Genomic DNA, 9712 nt, shown 5'->3' on the forward strand with positions numbered 1-9712 from the left:
CTGGCTCAGTCGGTAGAGCATGTGACTCTTGATCTCAGGGTCATGAGTTCAGGCCCCACACTGGGCGTAAAGCTTACTTAAACAAAAATAAAAATTAAAAAGAAACCTCCATAAGATTATAAAAAACATAACACTTCTTTTTTTCTAGGTGCCTGTCTTACTAACATTTGAATTAAAGATGGTGGTTTATTGAAAAAAAAATAAAGCCGGGAAAAATGGGCACTTTCTTAGTTCTCTTACCTGAGAGATTAAATGACACACACAATTGACTTTGTATGAAGGTTAGCAAGAACCACTGGCTGCTAGTGTTTCTCAAAGGCCTGTGGACAGTAGAACTGTCATGCGCATTATGGTACCTGTTAAGACATACTTGGCTTTTAGGGGCACCTGGGTGGCTCCGTGGGTTAAAGCCTTTGCCTTCAGCTCGGGTCATGATCCCAGGGTCCTGAGATCGAGCCCCGCATTGGGCTTTCTGCTCAACGGGGAGCCTGCTTCCTCCTCTCTCTCTCTCTGCCTGCCTCTCTGCCTACTTGTGATCTCTGTCTGTCAAATAAATAAAAATCTTAAAAAAAAAAAAAGACATATTTGGCTTTTAATCCAGGCTATTTATTTCTAAACTGGCAACTGGGAAGATGAGACACTAAATTTTTGGTAGAGTATAACTAAATCCATTCTGAAGCAAAACAGGAATACAAGACAAGGACAGTGTGTATAAATAGGTTTCTTGAAAGTTTGATGCAAATAACGGAATGAAGAACAGAAAACCTGGAAACTTCTATGTCTGTATATCCTCTGCTTAAATAATCCATACAATGGCTTACTGTATTGGTCTTGAGAAGAATGAATTAGATCTCAGCTGGCTGACTTGGAAAGATATCCATAATACATTATTAAGTAGGAAAAACTTAAGGTGCAGGCTCCTGTGTATACCATGAACTCACTTCTTAGGGAGAAAGCAAACTTAACGTTTGTAGGGAATGGATTTAAAGGGTATGTATTAGAGTTCTCCAGAGAAACAGAACCAGCAGGCTGTGTGTGTGTATGTCTGTATATGTATATATACATGATTTATTTTAAGAAATAGGCTCATGCAACTGTGGGGGATTGCCGAGTCCAAAATCAGGAGGACAGGCCAGCAGACTGTGGTGATTGTACCATTTTAATGTTCCTACCAGTAGTGCACAAGGGTTCTAATTTCTCTACATCCTGGCTAACACTTGTTATTTTTTTGTGTTTTTGAGAGCAGCTATCCTACTGTGTATGAGGTGATATCTTGTGATGTGCATTTCTCGGCTGATTAGTGACATTGAATATCATGGCTTGATGGCCATTTGCATATCCTCTTTGGAGAAATGTTTATTCAGGTCCTTTATTTTTGAATTATGTTGTTTTTTGTTGTTGTGTTTCAGGAGTTTCATGATTTGCAGATATTTTCTCCCAATCTGTGAATTGCCTTTTTGCTTTATTGCCAGTGTCTTTTGATACACAAAATTTTTTAATTTTCATGAAATCTAATTTGGCTATTTTTATTGTTACCTGTGCCTTTGCTGTTCTATCTAAGAAATCATTTTCAGAATCCAATGTGGTAAAGCTTTTGTACTTTTTTTTTTTTAAGATGATTTTTTGAAAGATCTTATTTATTTATTTGACAGAGAGAGAGATCACAAATAGGCAGAGAGGCAGTCAGAGAGGGAGGGGGGGGAACCAGGCTCCCTGCTGAGCAGAGAAGCCCGATACTGGACTCGATCTCAGGACCCTGAGATTATGACCTGAACTGAAGGCAGAGGACCAACCCACTGAGCCACCCAGGCGCCCCTGTACTGTTTGTTTGTTTGTTTGTTTCTTTCTTTTTTAACTTTTTGTTTATTTATTTTACAGATAGATCACAAGTAGGCAGAGAGGCAGACAGAGAGAGAAGGGGGGGGGTGAAGCAGGCTCCCTGCTGACCCTGAGATCATGACCTGAGCCGAAGGCAGAGGCTTTAACCCACTGAGCCACCCAGGTGCCCCCGTACTGTTTCTTTTAAGAGTCTTACTGTTTTAGATTTAGGCTGGTGGTTCATCTTGAATTAATTTTTAAAATTTTATTTTTTTTTTATTTTTATTCTTGTTAAAAGATTTTATTTATTTGACAGAGAGAGAGACAACAAGAGAGAGAACACAAGCAGGGGGAGTGGGAGAGGGAGAAACAGGCTTCCCGAGGAGTAGGGAGCCCCACACCGGGCTCAATCCTAAGGTCCTGGGATCATGACCTGAGCTGAAGGCAGTTGCTTAACCAACTGAGCCATCCAGGTGCCCCTTAAATTTTATTTTTAAGCAAACTTTACGCCCAGTGTGGAACTCAGACTCAACCCTGAGAGCAAGAGTCGAATGTTCCAACAACTAAGCCAGGCTGGTGCTCCGTTTTCTAGTCTCAATTTCATTGATCTCTGCTGGAGTCTTTATTATTTCCTTCGTTTTGCTAGCTTTGAGTTTAGTTCTTCTTTTCTAGTTCTCTAAGTTATAAAGTTAGGTGGTTGATCTGAGATTTTTCTTGTTTTTGAATGTGTTTAGAGCTATAAATTTCTCCTTTTGCACTGTTTTCACTGCATCCCATACGTTTTGGCAAATTGTATTTTCACTTGCATTTATCTCTAAGTCCTTCCTTCCCCCCGTCCTCCCTTCCTTTCTACTTTCCTCCCTTCCTCCATCGCTTCTACCTGCCTTCCGTCCTTTTGAGAGAAAGAGAGTGAACGTGTGCACGAGCAGAGGGAGAGGAGCAAAAGAGAGGGGCAGAGGGAGAGAGAATCCAAAGCAGGCTCCCTGTCAGCATGGAGCCTGACACGGGGCTTGATCCCGTGACCCTGAGATCATGACCTGAGCTGAAATCACAAGTCAGTTGCTTAACCGACTGAACCCTCATTTGTTTCTAAGTATTTCCAATTTCCTTTCTAATTTCTTTGATCTATTGGTTGCTTAAAAGTGTGTTGTTAAATTTCTATAATTTTGAGGAGTTTTTCTGTTTTCCTTTCTTTCTTACTTTGTAAAAGATTTTATGTAGTCTGTACACTCAACCTGGGGATTGAATTTGCAACTCTAACATCAAGAGTTACATGCTCCACTAAGGCAGCCAGGCACCCCTTGTTACTGGTTTCTAATTTCATCCTACTATGGCCATTTATTTATTTATTTTTAATCTATTGAGACTTAATTTGTGACCTAACACGGTTTTCCTAGAAAATGCTTCATGTGCACTTAAATAGAATGTGTATTCTGTTGTTGGTTAGAGTGTTCTATATATGCCTGTTAGATCTAGTGCTTTATTGTGTTACGTCCTTTATTTCCTTATTTATCTTCTGTTTAGTTGTTTTATCTATTATCGTGAGTGGGGTATTGAAATCTCCAACTATTACTGGAGAACTGTCTCTTTCTCCCTTCAGTTCTGTCAGTTTTTGCTTCAAAAATTTTGATGGCTTGTCATTAGGTGTGTAAATGTTTATAATTGTTATATATTGTCTTACTAAATTTAACCTTATATTAATATTCAATGTTCTTCTTTCTCTCTTGTAAGCTCTTCCGACTTAAGTCTATTTTGTCTGATGTTAATACAGCCATTCTTGCTCTCTTGGTCACTATTCCTACGGACTGTCTTCTTCCTTCTATTTTCAGCTTGTTTGGTCTTTGGATCTCAATGAATCTCTTATATATAGCATATATTTGGATCTTGTGTGTGTGGTTTTTATTTTTTTTTTTTAAGATTTTGTTTATTTATTTGACAGAGCAGGGGGAGCAGCAGGCAGAGGCCGAGGGAGAAGCAGGCTCCCCGCTGACCAGGGAGCCTGATGCAGGACTCGATCCTAGAACCCTGGGATCATGACCTAAGCCAAAGGCAGATGCTTAACCACCTGAGCCACGCAGGTGCCCTGGATCTTGTGTTTTCAATCCATTCTTCCAATCTTTGTCTTTTTTTTCCCTTAAAGATATACATATTTATTTATTTTTGAAAGAGAGAGAATGAGAGAGAGAGCGAGCACAGAAGGGGAGGTTTGGAAGGAGAAGCAGACTCCCCACCAAGCAGGGAGCCCAAGGCGGGACTCAGTCCCGGATCTCGAGGATCATGACCTGAGCGGAAGGCATTCACTTAACCAATTGAGCCACCCAGGCGTCCCTCTTCCAATCTGTGTCTTTTGAGTGGAGAGTTTAATCCATTTACATTTAAAGCAATTATTGATAAGGAAGGACTTATATCATTATGTTGTTTTCTGTATGCCTTATAATTTTTATCCCTCATTTCTCACATGACTGTCTTATCTTATGTTTACTTGACTTTTTGCAGTAATATGTTCTATTTCTTTTCTTGTTTCCTTTTCTGTATATTCTACAGAAATTTTCTTTGTGGTTACCATGGGGATTACATTTAACGTTCTAAAATTACAACACTTTAATTTGAATTTGTACCAGCTTAAATTTAATAATGTACAAAAACTCTGCTTCTTTACAGCTCTGTCCTCAGCCTTTTGGTTGTTTATGTCACAAATTTCTTTATACATTGTGTGGCCAAAACAAACTAAAGCTTTTTTTTTAATCTTTTTTTTTTTTTTTTAAGATTTTATTTATGTATCAGAGAGCACACAAGCAAGAGGAGTAGCAGGCAGAGGGAGATGCAGACTCCCCATTGAGTGAGGAGCCCAGTGCAGGACTCAATCCCAGGATCCTGAGATCATGAGCTGAGCCAAAGGCAAATGCTTAACTGACTGAGCCATCCAGGTGTCCCAGTAATTGCCATTAAAAAAAAAAAAATAGATTTATTTATTTACTTGAGGCAGAAGGAGAATGAGTGGGAAGAGAGGCAGAGGGAGGGGGAGAAAGAATCCCAAGTAGACCCCCAGCTGAGTGTGGAGCCCCACATAGGGCTTGATCTAACCTTCCTGAGATCATGACCTGAACTGATACCAAAAGTCAGACGCTCAACCAACTGACCCACCCAGGCGCCCCTGGAAACCTGATTAAAAGACATTTCTTCAAATACAGCGTGACACAAGGAGATGGAAAAGATCTGGGGGGACCAATGAAGACTAACCACCTGGGCTGTGGTCGTGGATTCAAGACCTCCAGGCTTGGTGGTACAGAGGTGCTGTTGGAAGTCTGAGCAGTCAGAAGATTTTCTTCTCCAGTTCTTTTCCAGCAACGCTCCTGACTGGGGCCGATACATGGCAGCTGTTCACTTTTAGCTGGTGCCTGTGTGTGGCTCAAAACCATCTATAAGCAGACCTAGGTCTTTCCTTCCTCTAGCCATAGGGAAATCCCAGTGATGCCGCAGGTGTGGCTTGAGGGCAAGGAAGCCATGCAGCAGAACCCCATGCCTGGGGAGTCCGAGCCACCTCCTCACGCCTCCAGCAAGTGCCTGTGCTCCATCCTGTGGAAACCATGGTGCCCCTGTGTACCGCGTTCCACTGCCAGGCCCCCTCTCCTCCTGTCCATTTTACTTCATGCTCAGTGAAACTTCAAGCCCTGTGGATTTTATCCTAAAATGTCTTCCAGGCATCTGCCTTTCTCCATGGACTTTCCTGTATTCAGGTCTTCTAGACAACTGAAACAGTCTCTGCTGCATCCCTACCTCCCGACTGGGCTCCTGTCATTGCATGTGTCCTTCTGTCCAGGACCTTTCCACATGATGCATCTGGCAATGTCCTCCCTGCTCGTTCTCTTCAGCGAAGAGGCCAGACTCCTTAGCATGACATCCAGGGTTTTATAGATTTGTCTCTATGCACTCCTTGGGCTTCATCTCTTGTCACTTTTCTAAACTCAACTCCACTTTCCAGCCATACTGGACAATTTGTGACTTCCTGAAAGTGTTCTATACTCTGGCTTCTGGGCATGAGCACGTGATGTTTCCTTTGTCTTGAAAGGGTTTCTCCTCTGTTTGTCCCCATTGCCCTTCTGATACCAATTCATTCAAAATGCATTTATTGAGCATCTACTGTATGCCAAGCACAGTGCTTAGATGTTCTTTCCTGCAGGAAATAAAACTACCTTCCAAGAATGGATTAGATGCTTTGCTTCAGTGCCTTATATAATATCATCAATGTTTACTCCAATGATATATTGGAATAATATATATGATCTATACAATCGTATATTGTATTGTACTTTCCAGTACTTCTCTGTCTCTCTCACTAGATTGTAAGGTCCTTGAAGGCAGGGAATGTTCTTTAGTATTGAGTACTCAGACTCGTTAGCACAACACCTGACACATAGTAGATACACACTAAATGTTTAATAAGTGGTTGGGTTCATGAATGAATTGGTTATGGTTTGAGATCCCTAACACTATAACACACACCTATAAGACACCCACACAACCCCCACACACACATAAAAATATATAGGAGTAAATAATATATGCACACTGTGACAAATACACACTTAACAATATTAAAAAACAGAAAATACAAGTAAAATGGAAGCAGTTTAAAATGATGGTTGGGGCGCCTGGGTGGCTCAGTGGGTTAAGCCTCTGCCTTCAGCTCAGGTCATGATCCCAGGGTGCTGGGATCAGGCCCCACATCAGGCTCTCTGCTCAGCAGGGAGCCTGCTTCCCTCTCTCTCTCTGCCTACTTGTGATCTCTGTCTGTCATATAAATAAGCAAAATTAAAAAAAATTAAATGACTGCCTAGTAGACCATCAAACAGGTTTACTATAGTTCTGACTTAAATTGCTTCCAAATGTTTGTTGGTATCCCATGATGAACATCTTTGTATATAAAGATTTTTTTTTTTTAATATTTAAGATTACCAGTTTTTTAAAAAGCCCAAAGAGGGACATCTGAGTGTCTCAGTCAGTTGGGCAGCCACCTTTGGCTCAGGTCATGATCTTGGGGTCCTGGGAATGAGTCCCACATCAGGCTCCCTGCTCAGTGGAGAGTCTGCTTCTCCCCCTGCCTGCTGGTCTTATGCTCTCTATGACAAATAAATACATAAAATCTTAAAAACAACAACAACAACAACAACCAAAAACCCAGAAGTAATTTTAAAAAACTGCCACTGACAGATGTTTCCAAAGTTGTTTTATCAAAGTTTATTCTCCTCACCAGCATGTGATAATGACTTTATTGCATTGTTTTAATTTTATGACTAGCCAAGTTGCACCTCATAGGTTTTTGAGGTCGAAATATTGGAAGGCAATTATGTGTATCTTCAAATATGACTTGACTGTAAATATGGATTCTAAATTCTAAGCTGGAGGACAATTTGTCTGATCCAGGACAGCAATTCTTCTCTTAGCATGAAATAAAGTCTTAGCTATGTTTAAATAAATTGTCAAAGTTTAAGGTGATTTGTCCAGTTCACTGATGTGTAAAAGAAATTGATAGAGTCAGCAAGGAAATAACTTGCAAAAGCAAGCAGATCTTCAAATACTTGATAAAACTACAAATACTCTCCCAGGAGAAGTGGTTCTAGTGATTGTACATGAAGAAATTCATCAATTCCAAATTAACGTGCTCTGAAAATTCAAGACGGAGTTGCAGGTGTGCATAAGAATATTTTCTTTTTAAATTATTCCATTTTGCAACTTTATGGTAAGTGAAGACAGCAAATGGAGCATGATCCGAGAAGCCTCCTGTTTTATCCTACCTCCTCTATGATGCCATGATTTAGTGTTTGGGACTTGAACTACTCCTGTCTTATTATAGATAGAACAGAACATACCAAAGCTTTAAGCCCTTTCCTCCTGGAGGTGTTTCTTTGAATTTGTAACAGTCACCCTTAAGACCCATCCTTGCTAGAATGTCCCGTTACAGAAAAGGACTAACTGGTTCCAATGTACGTCCCCGTGTCACTCACTTTCATACTGTTAGTGTAGAGGGAAGAGAGAAGGCCTTGTCCGGCATCCCTGTTCTAGTGATAATTCTGCCCCCTGCTGATCATCAGCTTAAGTAGGTCACAAACCTGCCTGGGGTTCAGTTCTTCATTCATTCACTGGGGATGGATGATATCTACCAAATCTTTCCCAGAGTTAAAGTGGGAAGCAGATGGGAGATACTTTGTAACTATAACATGGGCTAGCTTTGCAATGTTGCTTTATGAGCAGGGCCCTGAAGTGTTCCGATCTTAATCATTGAGTGGGGTTGACCAAGGTGAATTTTTGCAGTACCCACTTTAAGAAGGTTTTTGGATTCCTATGTCCTATCTGTTCTGCTTCCCACCCTTTCCTGACCTGGTACAACCCTGCTGCTTGTCCCTTACACATTTTTGCCTCACCAGTGCCCCATCCTAAGATCCTGATGGATGGAAAATCTTAAGAAGCAAAGGCATGGTTCTGGAATGTGGAGTTTCAGATTCTTGTAGCAGGTGACAGGGACTGTCTGTGCCTCTAGGACAGCAGGACAGGGTGCAGCATTTCTCAAACTAGAGTCTGTGAACAAAGTTTTAAAATGTGGGGTTTTGGGGCACCTGGGTGGCTCAGTGGGTTAAAGCCTCTGCCTTTGGCTCAGGTCATGATCCCAGGGTCCTGGGATCGAGCCCCGCATCAGGCTCTCTGCCCAGCAGGGAGCCTGCTTCCTTCTCTCTCTCTCCCTGCCTCTCTGCCTACTTGTGATCTCTGTCAAATAAATAAATAAAATCTTTAAAAAAAATAAATAAAATGTGGGGTTTTTTTCATATATTTAGACAATTATATGAATATTCTGGATCACCAACATGACTATCTTACAGCTTAGTGTTGCTGTGCGATTTCAGCCTGCACCCTCCTTGTTTGTTTATATAGATTATTATAGTTAAGCCACTAAAAAACGGGGCACCTGGGTGGCTCCATGTGTTAAGCAGCTGCCTTCAGCTCAGGTCATGGTTTCAGGGTCCTGGGATTGAGCCCCATGTTGGGGGGGGGCTCTGCTCAGTGGGGAGTCTACTTCTCCCTCTCCTTCTCCCTCTATGTGCTCTCTCTCCTTCTCTCTCTCAAATAAATAAATGAAATCTTAAAAAAAAAAAAAAAAAGGCTACTAAAAAAGAACAGGGAGGGGCGCCTGGGTGGCTCAGTGGGTTAAGCCGCTGCCTTCGGCTCAGGTCATGATCTCAGGGTCCTGGGATCGAGTCCCGCATCGGGCTCTCTGCTCAGCGGGGAGCCTGCTTCCTCCTCTCTCTCTCTCTCTCTGCCTGCCTCTCTGCCTACTTGTGATCTCTCTCTGTCAAATATATAAATAAAACCTTTAAAAAAATAAATAAAAAAGAACAGGGATTGATTTTGTATGCACATGGTAGATCGAAGCTGGTTAATGGCAATATGGATATTAGGGAGCTAGCCTGACTGAAGGCTTCTTGGTGATGCAAATGGCAGGGGAATGGAGCATGCTGCTGGTATGACACAAGCACGGGAACCCCAAAACAGCTGTGTGGCAGCCGTCCACACCATCTTCATGTTGCCAGTGGCAATTCTGTTTCCCAGCAAGACAACAGCCTCCCTCTCATTAGTGTTGTTACATGGACTGTTACCAGTTTTATACTTTTATTGGCATGAGACTGGTAAGTCTTTTTTAAAAATATTTATTTGACAAAGAGAGAGATCACAAGTAGGCAGAGAGGCAGGCAGAGAGAAAGAGGGAGAAGCAGGCTTCCCGCTGAGCAGAGAGCCCGATGTGGGGCTTGATCCCAGGACCCTGGGATCATGACCTGAGCCAAAGGCAGAGGCCTTAACCCACTGAGCCACCCAGGCACCCCTGGTAAGTCTATTTTGATGT

This window comes from Mustela lutreola, chromosome 13, assembly GCF_030435805.1.
Source record: "Mustela lutreola isolate mMusLut2 chromosome 13, mMusLut2.pri, whole genome shotgun sequence".
Taxonomy (NCBI): domain Eukaryota; kingdom Metazoa; phylum Chordata; class Mammalia; order Carnivora; family Mustelidae; genus Mustela; species Mustela lutreola.